The following is a 12,924-nucleotide window of genomic DNA, read 5'->3' as shown; positions in this document are numbered from 1 at the left end:
AAGGTAACACTAATGCCCTGTCTCAGGGCCCCTGTGGGTTATCAAATGTTCAACCCTACAAGTTTGAACAGAGGGGGGAGATATGTGCGGTAGCGACCACCAATGTTGTGGATGGTCGCAGTGGAGAAGGATCCCCCTGTGATATTGAACTGAAGGTGTGACTGTGGGACTTGTACTTCCACAGAACTTGGGTTGTAATTAAGGGTTAGGTTCCCTTTAAACTGTGACCAGTGTGATGGACAGAGCTGGAGAATCACATACCTCCACCTGTGGGTGTATCCGGTTGGGTTTTAAGAGACTGTTAGTTTGAGAAACAGGGAGAAGCCTGAGAGTGCTGCACATGGAGGATGTGTGCTGGAGATCTCAGTCTGTGTGAAGACTGAAGAGACTCCTGGAAATCAGTCCCGGTCATGACTGGGGAAAAATACTGAAGCCTGGCTGGAGAGGGCTGGAGGCTGCAGGAAGCAACCACAGTGACTTGTGTTCGCTGGCTGGAGCCAGAGTGTGGAGAATCCACTATGGACACTTAATTGGACTGGAAGCCGACGGTATGTGGATGTTATATTTTCCTTTAAGCCAGGAGAGGCTTCATTGTGTTTTGGAAGGGCAGTTTATGTTGGTTGACTGCTGCATTTTTGAGAGAGACTGTGTTGCCGGTGTATGCCTAAGCTACCCTGCATCGCTGCAAGCGAGTAAAACCCCCGGGTTGCGGTAAGCAACGTTCACAACGTGTATATATATATATATATGAAATAATTTCATTCTTTTACCTCATATAGGATATAACAAATCTTCTTATATAATCATCTACTACATTAATACGGACCCTCAAAGGTTCTTCCTTGCCATATTAGTAACAGTCCAGACCTTTTGGTCTCACCTCTTCTACTCATAAGGTATGCCCACATATGGAGTTCACATTTCATCGGTTTCATATTATAATCTTATGTACTCAGAATTGTATAATTTGGTCTTCTAGACGGACTAGCTCCTTCTCTCCACTTCATCTCATTAACATTTACTAGAGGCCCTGATATTGGGTACCCACTTCTGCAGGTATGCCCGCAATACCCCTTTATCCCCTCTCTCTAAGTAAACCTGATGACATGTACCGATAACATTCATTTACTTTATTTTTTCGCCTTTATAGCATTATTCTGGTATAAGAAATTTCGCATTTACCTGAGATGCCTGGGTGCTTTTTCTGAGAATTTATTCACAATTGACATAGGTATGTCACCTACTGCTGCTCCTTTTTCAAATATGATATAGTATATTGTTTTACCCCCAAGGGGGCTACTACTCTGACCATGGGAATCTTTCACATATATCCCTATGGAAAGCTTTTTTTGTTTTTTATAACGTGTACACTTCCTTTCCTGTAAAATACACATGTATATTGCATTGTTTGTGACATTGTATATCTTTTCTTTTCTATATAAAAAATCAGTCCTTGAAGAAAACCTTCGGGTTGAAACGTTGGACAACTAAAGAATATAGACAAATAAAAAAATTTTTGAGCACCATATTGGACTCTTTTCATATTTTCCTAAGTGTGCCGGAGTATATATTTTGTTATATCTACCTTTTTTCTCCAGAGCACCTACTTGATACAATTGGTTGAGCCAGGTCTATTCTTCAACTATATTGACTATTTTTTGACCCGTGCTCCCTTTTTTCCCAGTTGACTTATTATTTTTTTCATTCATGTCATTCACAACCTTTTCATATGGAGCAACTGAAGTGACTGACATCCTGTCTAAGGTCACTATCCCAGATTCATTTTTATCCACACCCTCTGAGGAAATTCGCAACCCGCGATTACGAAAAAGAACTCCGGAAACGGACTGCCTTCGAATTACATTGTGACACTTTGGCACAATATCACAAAGTGCAACGGATACCGAGGGGGTTAAGGGTGTCCCTCAGACCTACACTCTTTTCCGAAAATGTGGATTATTGCTCTAAGTTCGAGAGCATATTAAACAAATGCTCGATGGACATAATCATTTTGACTATAGAATTCCTACACAAGGAGATTGAAGAACTCGGACCCAGGATTCGATCCATTGAGGACCAATTTGCCAATAGTCTACCCACTGCCGAATGGGAAAGGATCCAGCTGAAGACTAAGGAACTCATTGCCGACTTTCAAAAAAACTTACAAGACAGGAAACGCCAAAAATTTATCCGTGACCAGGAGGACTACTCCAAAGACCGAGTTTACAGGTGGCGGTCATCAGACACTTATTCAAGACGACCACTTGGTCCCTCCCGATATTCAGCTTCCTCGGGTTCAGACAGTGAACCATACTTTTCTCGACCGTCTAATTTTTTAGAACAAAGACAGGCATCAAGAGGGCGACCAGGCGGGGGAAGAGGAAAAACGTTCACACCACACCGAATACAAACCCGCTCACAGGTATGACAAATCTGGTGTTTAATATCTCCTCTTATAACCTTTCTTTCATTGAGACACAGGTACTACAGAAAGGCTTAACGTTTTGCCCAACTCCATCATTCCACACTTTCCAGCTAGACCAGGAACTCAGACGCTTCTATAGGACTTTACGGCTTAAAGCACATTTTTCAAAAGCTGATACTGACACATTAACTCCTAGTGCCAATAACAACCCCGGCACCTTCTCTCTACATGGTCTCAATCTCAGACACCCCAGCAGGTTTAATCCCCCTAAACACTATCATCCTTCAGAGACATACATTTCACTTGTCTCTAAGGATATAGATATGACACTTAGGTCAATTGAAAAAGGAGACTATAGAGTGAAAAGTAATATTACATCGGAGGAACATAAGGCTATACGCACATTAAAAAATAACACCAAGATCGTCATAAAACCAGCCGATAAGGGGGGGCAATAGTGGTCATGGACAAGACATATTATTTCTCTGAAATCCTCACACAACTAGAGGACAAGACCACATATTTACCCATCTCCAGAGACCCTACCAGAGAGATTCAGGTCAAAATTAAAGACATAGTGGACTACCACTTACAACAAGGTTCCATAGATAACAAATTAGCAGAGTTCCTGATCAAATCAGATCCAGTCACCCCGGTGTTCTACACCTTACCAAAAATTCACAAGAATCTTTGGGCACCCTCTGGCCATCCAATTGTCGCATCCACTGAGTCTATACTGTCACCCCTAGCTATCACTATAGACAGGATTCTTACACCACTGATTTCCACCATACCGTCCTATCTTAGAGATACATCAGACTTTCTCGGATACTTGCGCCAACTACCTGCCATTCCAACCAACAGTTTACTTGTCACACTCGACGTAAATAGCTTGTATACTAGCATCGAACACACTGACGGGATCCAAGCAGTTGACTGGTTCCTTGATCTACAGGGTTCCTTCACCATCACCCAGCATTCATTTTGTATGGACCTCCTCCATACAGTATTGGATAATAACTTCTTTATGTTTGAAAATTCATTTTTTCTGCAGCGTAGGGGCACTGCCATGGGGTCCAACATGGCACCCCCGTACGCTAATATCTACATGGCGCACTTTGAGGCCCTTTTTATATATATATATATATATATATATATATATATATATATATATATATATATATATATATATACGAATGCACTATGGAAACAACACTCTGTGTTATGGAAGAGATTCAAAGACGATGTTTTTATGATCTGGCGTGGTGATTCTTCTTCTCTCAATATGTTCTTCCAGCAGATCAATACATACAGGATGGGTTTAACCTTTACTATACATCATGACCCACAGTCAATTAGCTTCCTGGACACTTTGGTACAACTCTCCCCCAGTGGTTTGATCAGCACTGATCTCTATGTGAAATCAACCGATAGAAACAGTCTCCTCCACTTCACCAGCTGTCATCCCACCCACACTAAAAAAGCTCTCCCCATATCACAACATAAAAGAGTGGAGAGGATTGTATCTGACCCCGATAAACGTGAATTGAGACTCCAGGAAATGGGTTCAAAATTCATGTTGAGGGGCTATCCAGCCCACATAGCCAACAACCGTACATCCCGGTCCGATTCAACACAGACCAATACATTTTGTCTAGCATGTGTCAACACCTATCACCCCTTCTCGCCATTGATTAAAGGCATCATTGCTAAACATTGGCCACTACTTCATACCTCGTATCCTACTGTGCTCGAGTTCTCTCAACCTCCCTTGTTCTGTTACAAGAGACCCAAGAACTTAAGAGATAATTTAGTCAGAGCCGATATTGGATCCTCCACCAGAATATCACGTCAAACTTTCTTGGGAACCCCTAAGGTTGGCAATTACCCTTGCCTGCATTGCCTACAATGCAACAATTTAACTCGTGGAGATACATTTACCCATCCACATACGGGCAAAATATTTCACATTCGTGACTACTTGACGTGTGACTCCTCATTTGTGATATACCTTATAAAATGTCCTTGCGGTCTCGGGTATGTTGGGGAAACGACCCAACATATCCGAGACCGTATCAATAAACACAAGTCTACCATTCGTTGCCAACAGGTTTTATTACCCATACCTCATCACTTTGTGACACACGGACACACTGTGGCCCAACTTAAGTATCAAATCATTGAACATATACCACCTATAAAAAGAGGTGGGAATAGAGTTAGAATTCTTAAACAACGCGAAGCGTTCTGGATACATACTTTGAGGACTTTGGAACCCAATGGGTTAAATAGGGAATATGATGTAATTCATTAGGTCCCTGATGTACATGAATGTTAATCTTCATGGTTGAATCATACTGTTGTGACTCCTATGACTGTCTCCACCGGTATATGAGATATATAGAGTGATGCTTTCTTTTTCTAGCTAATATACTTGTTATTATTCCCCTAACTCTCTTTTTACTTTCCTTAGGTCTCACATGCCACCTGATTGCACCTCTTTCCAGCACATCACCCCTTTACAGCCTTCACCCTGTAGGTTTGTATAGTGACACATAGTGGTGCCCCTTCCCGTTGGGCGCGCGCCGGTCATGTGCCCCGACGCGCGCGCACCTAGGTCTCACTACACGCCGGCGTGAGTGCTCTGCCTTCCGCGCATGTGCGGGATCGGAGCGCCGAGCTCTCGGCGTCCTGTATCACCGCGCATGCGCGGGGCATTGCGTCATCGCGTCGACAGGTGCGTTCCACTTCATTAGGAAGTGGACGCCCCCACTCACACCATTTAAGAAGCTCCCTCACGGCTATAGACACACCACCGGACGCTCCATCCTAGGTTCCCCTACCACACAGGTATGTACCAGGTCCTACAGCCCCATTGTCCAGCTTATACAAACGTTAACTCTTTCTCCTTCCTTTTCCACCAGAGCCTTTGGCCAGCTCACATATAGTGCTCCTTGCACATATACCTACTGGGGAGGTATGTCACACCTTACTTTCTTTCCCTTTTCTTTGCTGACAGTACCACTTTATGCACTTTATATTGTCCTCTCTGCTTTTACTATAGTTGCAGCGGTCATATACCCATAGCATATGACCCCTGAAGTCTTAAACCAGAAGTTATTCTAACCTCCATCTCATGATGTTTACATTATAAATACTCATTTGTGAGGTATGTCACATTTCTATCTCATCCTCCATTCCCTACATTATTCTAACTCTAATTCTCCCTCTCTAATATATGATTGTATCATTCTTGTCTCTGGTATCAGCCATGTGCCCCTTTGGGATCGACTCTAAGACTTCTTGAATATTCATGGTAACTATAACATTACACCAATTTACCTCATTTGGGACCTCTGGCACAGTGTGTCTATATATACACGTGTATATATATATATATGAAATAATTTCATTCTTTTACCTCATATAGGATATAACAAATCTTCTTATATAATCATCTACTACATTAATACGGACCCTCAGAGGTTCTTCCTTGCCATATTAGTAACAGTCCAGACCTTTTGGTCTCACCTCTTCTACTCATAAGGTATGCCCACATATGGAGTTCACATTTCATCGGTTTCATATTATACTCTTATGTACTCAGAATTGTATAATTTGGTCTTCTAGACGGACTAGCTCCTTCTGTCCACTTCATCTCATTAACATTTACTAGAGGCCCTGATATTGGGTACCCACTTCTGCAGGTATGCCCGCAATACCCCTTTATCCCCTTTCTCTAAGTAAACCTGATGACATGTACCGATAACATTCATTTACTTTATATTTTCGCCTTTATAGCATTATTCTGGTATAAGAAATTTCGCATTTACCTGAGATGCCTGGGTGCTTTTTCTGAGAATTTATTCACAATTGACATAGGTATGTCACCTACTGCTGCTCCTTTTTCAAATATGATATAGTATATTGTTTTACCCCCAAGGGGGCTACTACTCTGACCATGGGAATCTTTCACATATATCCCTATGGAAAGCTTTTTTTGTTTTTTGCTTTTTTGTTTTTTATAACGTGTACACTTCCTTTCCTGTAAAATACACATGTATATTGCATTGTTTGTGACATTGAATATCTTTTCTTTTCTATATAAAAAATCAGTCCTTGAAGAAAACCTTTGGGTTGAAACGTTGGACAACTAAAGAATATAGACAAATAAAAAATTTTTTTGAGCACCATATTGGACTCTTTTCATATTTTCCTAAGTGTGCCGGAGTATATATTTTGTTATAGGTACAACTAGGCAGCTGGGGATTGGAATCCGCAGCACAGGGTGCCCAAGCTTTCTGGGCACCCCTGCTGCGAAATGCAGTCCAAAAACGTCCCAGAAAATGGCGCTTTCATAGAAGCGCCATCTTCTGGCACTGTATCCAACTCTCCAGCTGCCCTGGTGACGGGTGGCTCGCTGGGTAATAATGGGGTTAGGGCTACCTGTATATTATCAACTGGCCCTAAGCCCGAAATTCATGGTGTCACGCCAATATTAGACATGGCCACCATGAATTTCTAGTACAGATAAAAAAAACACATCACACAGTAATTTTTTTTGTATTAGAAATAAAACAAAACACAATTAGTGACTCCATCTTTATTGAAATAAAATCCCCCCTCCGCAGTAATCCTGTGTCAAGGGTCCCATGCCATCCAATCCGGATCCAATATCATCTGATCGGTTTGCTGGAGGTTCAAGGGCCTGAATCACATGACACAGCAGCTGATTGTATAAACGGCTTTTATACAATCAGCTGATGCCTCAGTGCAAAAAAAAAAAACAAAAAACTACACACTTCAAAGCAGACTCCTGTCCGACAGCATCAGCTGATAATTTAGCCGGCCGGGCGGTAAAAAGCCGGCCTCACCACTCGACTTATAGTGTCAGCTGATTCCGTCAGGTGACCACATCAGCTGATTATCGCCAGGTCTGAGAGAGAGAGAAAGAAAGAAGAGAGAGAGAAGAGAGAGAGAAGAGAGAGAAAAGAGAGAGGAGAGAGAGAGGAGAGAGAGAAGAGAGAGGAGAGAGAGAGGAGAGAGAGAAGAGAGAGAAGAGTGAGGAGAGGAGAGAGAAGAGAGGGAGAAGAGAGAGAAGACGGAGAGAAGAGAGGAGAGTAGAGAGAGAGAATGAGAGAGGGAAAAAGAGAGAAAAAGAGAGAGAGGAGAGAGAGAGGAGAGAGAGGGAGGAAGAGAGAGAGAAGAGAGGGAGAAGAGAGAGAGAATAGAGGAGAGAGAGGGAAAAAAAGAAAAAGAGAGAGAGAGGGAAGGAGAGAGGGAGAGAAGAGAGAGGGAGAGAAGAGAGAGTGAGAAGAGAGAGGGAGAAGAGAGAGAGAAGAGAGAGAGGAGAGAGAGAGGAGAGAGGAGAGAGGGAAAAAGAAAAAAATTACTGAGAAAAAGAGAGAGAGAGAAAAAGAGAGCGAGAGGAGAGAGGAGAGAGAGAGAGAGAGAAAAGAGAGAGAAAAAGAGAGAGAAAAAAAGAGAGAGGGAGTGAGAGAGAAGAGAGAGAGAAGAGAGAGAGAGGAGAGAGCAATGCAGCCTCATTCCGTGAACTGCTCCGATTTTAGAGGTGTGTCCCGTGGCTCACAGCTGATGTCCGGCTCCTCCCCTCAGTGCATAATTAAATTAAATTATAATTATAAATAAATAATAATCATAATTTAAAATTAAAAATAAATTAAATTCTTTACCGGGATGGCCGGGACTAGAACTCGTGAACTAATGCTCCTTAGGCAAGTGTTCTAACCATTGAGCTACTGCCTCTGATAAAAATAGGCAGATTTGGTAATCTTGAAGTCTGCATTGCTGAAGTCTCCAGTGACAGCGCGATTCACTTCATTGCTACGTGGAGCTGATACAGCCCAATCATGTTCTATGGTGCTGCTGCATCTTCATGTAGCAGAGCTGACAGTGTCGTGTGGATTACGTAGGACCCGGAGGGGTATTTGGGGATTTTAATAAAACAGTGAAACAGGGTGTTTTTTTGTCTTTTATTCCAAATAAAGGATTTTTCACTGTGTGTGTTTCTTTACTATCACTTTCAGTTTAATCATGGAAGGTGTCTCGGGGAGACGCCTGTCATGATTAACCCCATCATTACCTCGATTGCCACCACACCAGGGCAATTCGGGATGAGCTGGGTAGAGTCCCAGGACTGTCACATCTAATGGATGTGGCAATTCCGGGCGGCTGCTGGGTGATATTGTTAGGGTGGTGGGCTGCCGATAACGTGGTGCTCTCCATCCTGACGATACCAGCCTCCAGCCGTGTGGCTTTATCCTGGCTGGTATCAAATATGGGGGAACCGCATTTTTTTTATTATTTATTTATTTTACTGCACGATATAGACCCGCCTGCTAGTGGCTGTGATTGGTTGCAGTGAGACAGCTGTCACTCATCGTGGGGGCGTGTCTGACTTCAACCAATCATGGGCGCCGGTGTGCGGGGAAAGCACAAAATACCTGATTGAATAATGAAGTGGCAGCAATTTTCAAAAGAGGAAAAGACGCCGCAGATTTCTGACAGCCGTGCAGCGAGGCGCCCGTAATCGGTGAGTAGGAAAGGGAGAGGGACTGTGCTGGGGACGCAGGATGCATGCAGTTAGCAATGTGTGCACATAGCCATACTGTGAAAAGCCACACTTTTGGTGATCGAACTGTTCCCGAACGTAACTCGAACTGTCGAACTTTTAGCAAAAAGCTCGAGTTCAACGAACCACTCAAACACCCCCCAAAATCACTCGAACATGAAATTGGTGAACCTCAAACATTGCTCATCTCTACTGCTAATGGAATATGGTACCCGCAATCTATTTCAGTCAAATTTGAATTCCAAAATTCAAATATTGCTCCTTGTGTTCCGGGCCCTCCCATTTGTCAAAACAGAGGTTTCTGACCCCATATGGGGTATCAGTGCGCTCAGGAGAAACTAGGGAACACATTTTGGGTCCCATTTAGTTGTGTTACTTCTTCTAAAATAAATAAATTGGTGCTAAAGCAACATTTTTTAGGTAAAATATTTTTTTTTTCATTCCACATTGCTTTATTTCTGTGAGACACCTGAAGGGTTAATACATTTCTTGGATGTGGTTTTCAGTACTTTGAGGGGTGCAGTTTTTAGAATGATGTCATTTTGGGGTATTTTCTGTCACCTAGGCCTCTCAAAGTCACTTCAAATGTGATGTGGTCCCTAAAAAAATGGTTTTGTAAATTTTGTTGAAAAAATGGGAAATTGCTGATGAACTTTGACCCTTTCTAACTTCCAAACCCCAAAAAATTTTGGTTTAAAAAATTGTGCTGATGTAAAGTAGATATGTGGGAAATGTAATTTATGTATTGCAAATATAAAAATGGCTATTTTTTGAGTCTATACATTATGTTAAACTATAACATATTGATTAATCAGACAAAGTGTACATGGTTACAAAATCTTGTATATACTTAAGGATTTCTGTGTGTTTGTCTTGAATATACAGACAGACAATATACCATTGTAACAGAAACCTTATGATTTACTTACATCAAATATCTGATGGTTTTGTGTGTTTGCTGTCCATTGAAATAGAAACTCTGATTGATTTAGTTCAACAATCTGATGTTTTATGTGTTTGCTATATACACAGACAGACAATATATCCATTTACCTAGCTCAAATACCTGATGTGTATTCTTGGGAGATTTAAATGTCTGTGGGTTTATTACCCCATTGTCTGATGTGTGGTGTATCTCTAGTTCATCTATGCCCAAAGATTGGCCATCAAAGGGCATGGATCAATAAGACTACAACACATTAACTTTAAGGTTTGTAATTATTGTACAAACCTCTATTTAAGATCAGAGAAATATAGCACAGACAGAAGCTCGTGTTTGCTGCACCGTGAGACATCCGGGCAGTGATGTCCAGGAGTCCTCTGTCTATGTCATGCTTCTCTGACTGTAGCTCCAGACAGATGATGTCCAAAACTCCTTGGTGATTGTAAGTATTTAACTGTACTTAACCTTTGTATGTTCAATATACAAAAGTGTACGCAATATCATACTTTTCCTTTAAGTTTGTATTTCATATTAACCTTTATAATAAAATTACTTAATTGCCTTCTTTAAAGCCGTATCTGAACCTTAGTGCTAAAAATATTAGCAAAACATTTGGCGCTGCGAGCAGGGTATACGCAGAAGGCTTTGAGTATTTTTGTTAGTGTGATATTGCGTAAAATATGCCTCTTTTTAAGAAAAAAGTGGTTGTGAGTGAATGCATTGAGATTCCAGGTTGGGAACAGAGTCCCTATGATATTTTGGCAACCAAGTGGTCGCATAGTGTTGGTTTGAGTGAACCATGGGACAAATGTTTGAAAAATGCTGAACCGGTTGATGTGGTTGAATGCTTGCAGAAAGTGAAAGTGGAAAAAGGTAAAGAATTGGGCGCTGTTGGTAGGCGTGGATGGATCCTGTTGTCTGCATATAGAAAACAGCATGAGGAAAAGATACGTATGGTAACAAAAGTTCAGGAATTAGAGAGACAGTTGTGTGAGGTCCAGACTGCATTGGTCACATCACAGTGTCAGAATAAGTTGTCAGTGAACAAATGTGATGGATATCAGCATGATGCAGACAAGTCTGCTGTATGTATAGAGCAGTATAAAAACAGAAAGAAGAGAGGAAAGGAGAATAGAAAGGAAGTAGCTTTGGCCATAGCCAAAGCAGGGACAGTGGGGAACTCAGATGAGTGGAATGGTGATGTACAGAACTCATCTGATTCTGAAAACGTCACCGATCCAGACCAGAAGGATGAACATTTCAGTGGGGAGAAGGAAATTGATCCTTCTCTTAACCCAATAAAAGTTCATCATATATACTATAGACAAGTCTTAGAAACAGCTACAGGTAAACAGAACAGGAATTTGGTAGAGGATTGCAGTCAGCTTCATGATCGTTTTTCACAAAGGCCAAATGAACCTTTGATAACTTGGGTAGTCAGATTATGGGAGACGGGGGCTCATGGAGTGCATCTGGATGGTGTAGATGGACCAAAGTTTGTTCAACTCAGCCATGAGCCTGTAGTGAAGGAGGCATTTTGTTCCTTGATATTTCAGCGACCACATGGTGTGTGTAGCATGTTGGATGTTGTGGCTATGGCATTGTAGCATAAATACCCATCTGAGGCGGACTGGCAGCCCAATGAAAAACCATGGTTTACATTGAAAGATTGTGCTTGGAGATTGAAGGAGGAGGCTATGAAAAATGCTATTTCAGCAAGTGCATATGACGATTACATGCAAGTTGTTGTAAGTGTTTCTATTAGAAATTGTATCATTAGAAATGCCCCTCCAGCTTATAAACATGTCATGATGGCATTAATGGTAAATCAGACTGGGAAACCCATCTCCAATACATTGGAGGCGATCCGACAGTTAGGGGGTCTAGGAGAATGGGGTCCCAAACAGAGAGGTCAGCTTAATTTTGAAGAACAGTGTAACAACGTCAAAAGTAGTAAAAATCGTAGATCCCGTGTTACCAGGAGAGATATGTTTATGGCCCTGATAAAGGATGGTGTTCCCTGGGATAAAATAGATGGGATTAGTACTGACGAGATGTGGAAATTGTATCAAAAGAGAAAATTGTATCAAAGGAGAAGACTCAATAAAAAGTCAGGGGTTTCACATAATAAAAAGGTTGCAGCAAAAGATTCTGAATCTCCACAACAGGGGCACAGCAGGACACGGGGAGACTGAGGGCCCACTTTCTCATCGTCACCAGCACAGCCTACAGCAGCGGGGGTGGAGGATCTTTATGCTGAAGTCAAATGTTTGGTGCAGGAAATCAAAGCCCAGCAGAAGAGGTTGTCATCATCTTCCACCAAGATGTCTCCATCTGAAATGGAAGATAGATGGGGGGAAAAAGATAAGGGTAATATTGAGACCACAGAGGAGATTGCCACCAATACAGAATGTACAGAGATATGTAAAGAGACAAGTATTACAAAAGCCATTCCTGCTCATAAACAATACAGAGCCATCCAAATGTTCACAGAGAGACTGGAAACCAGCAGGATCCATGTGTTCAGTCTATTGGAAGGGCAATTATTTTTGCTATTGTTTGGTTGGTCTCATATTTACATACCCATGCTGATAATTAATACAGCACAATATACCAATATGGTTGGGTAAATAGTGAACTTTTTAGGCTGTCAAGTTAGATGTGAATCTTTTAGCATATGGATAATGGACTGGATAAAATTGTGTTTTGTGTTTTCTTTTAGCTTATATGCTAATCATGTTTGTGCTTTCTTTTTAGACTGGAGACCAGAGTTTTACATGTTATTAGATAAATCAGGCTAAAACAATGAAACAAGTAATCATCCCATTGTGAAGAATGGGTATTGTATTTACCTAATGGTTGTTGTTTGTTTTATGTGTATGTTCAATCAGGACCACAATAGGCTTGTAAATGCCATCTCAGTATGATGGTCTCATAAGGCCCCTTTACACACTGCAACATCAC

This window comes from Anomaloglossus baeobatrachus, chromosome 7 (genome assembly GCF_048569485.1).
Source record: "Anomaloglossus baeobatrachus isolate aAnoBae1 chromosome 7, aAnoBae1.hap1, whole genome shotgun sequence".
Classification (NCBI taxonomy): Eukaryota; Metazoa; Chordata; class Amphibia; order Anura; family Aromobatidae; genus Anomaloglossus; species Anomaloglossus baeobatrachus.
Note: the sequence above shows the minus strand (reverse complement) of the source record.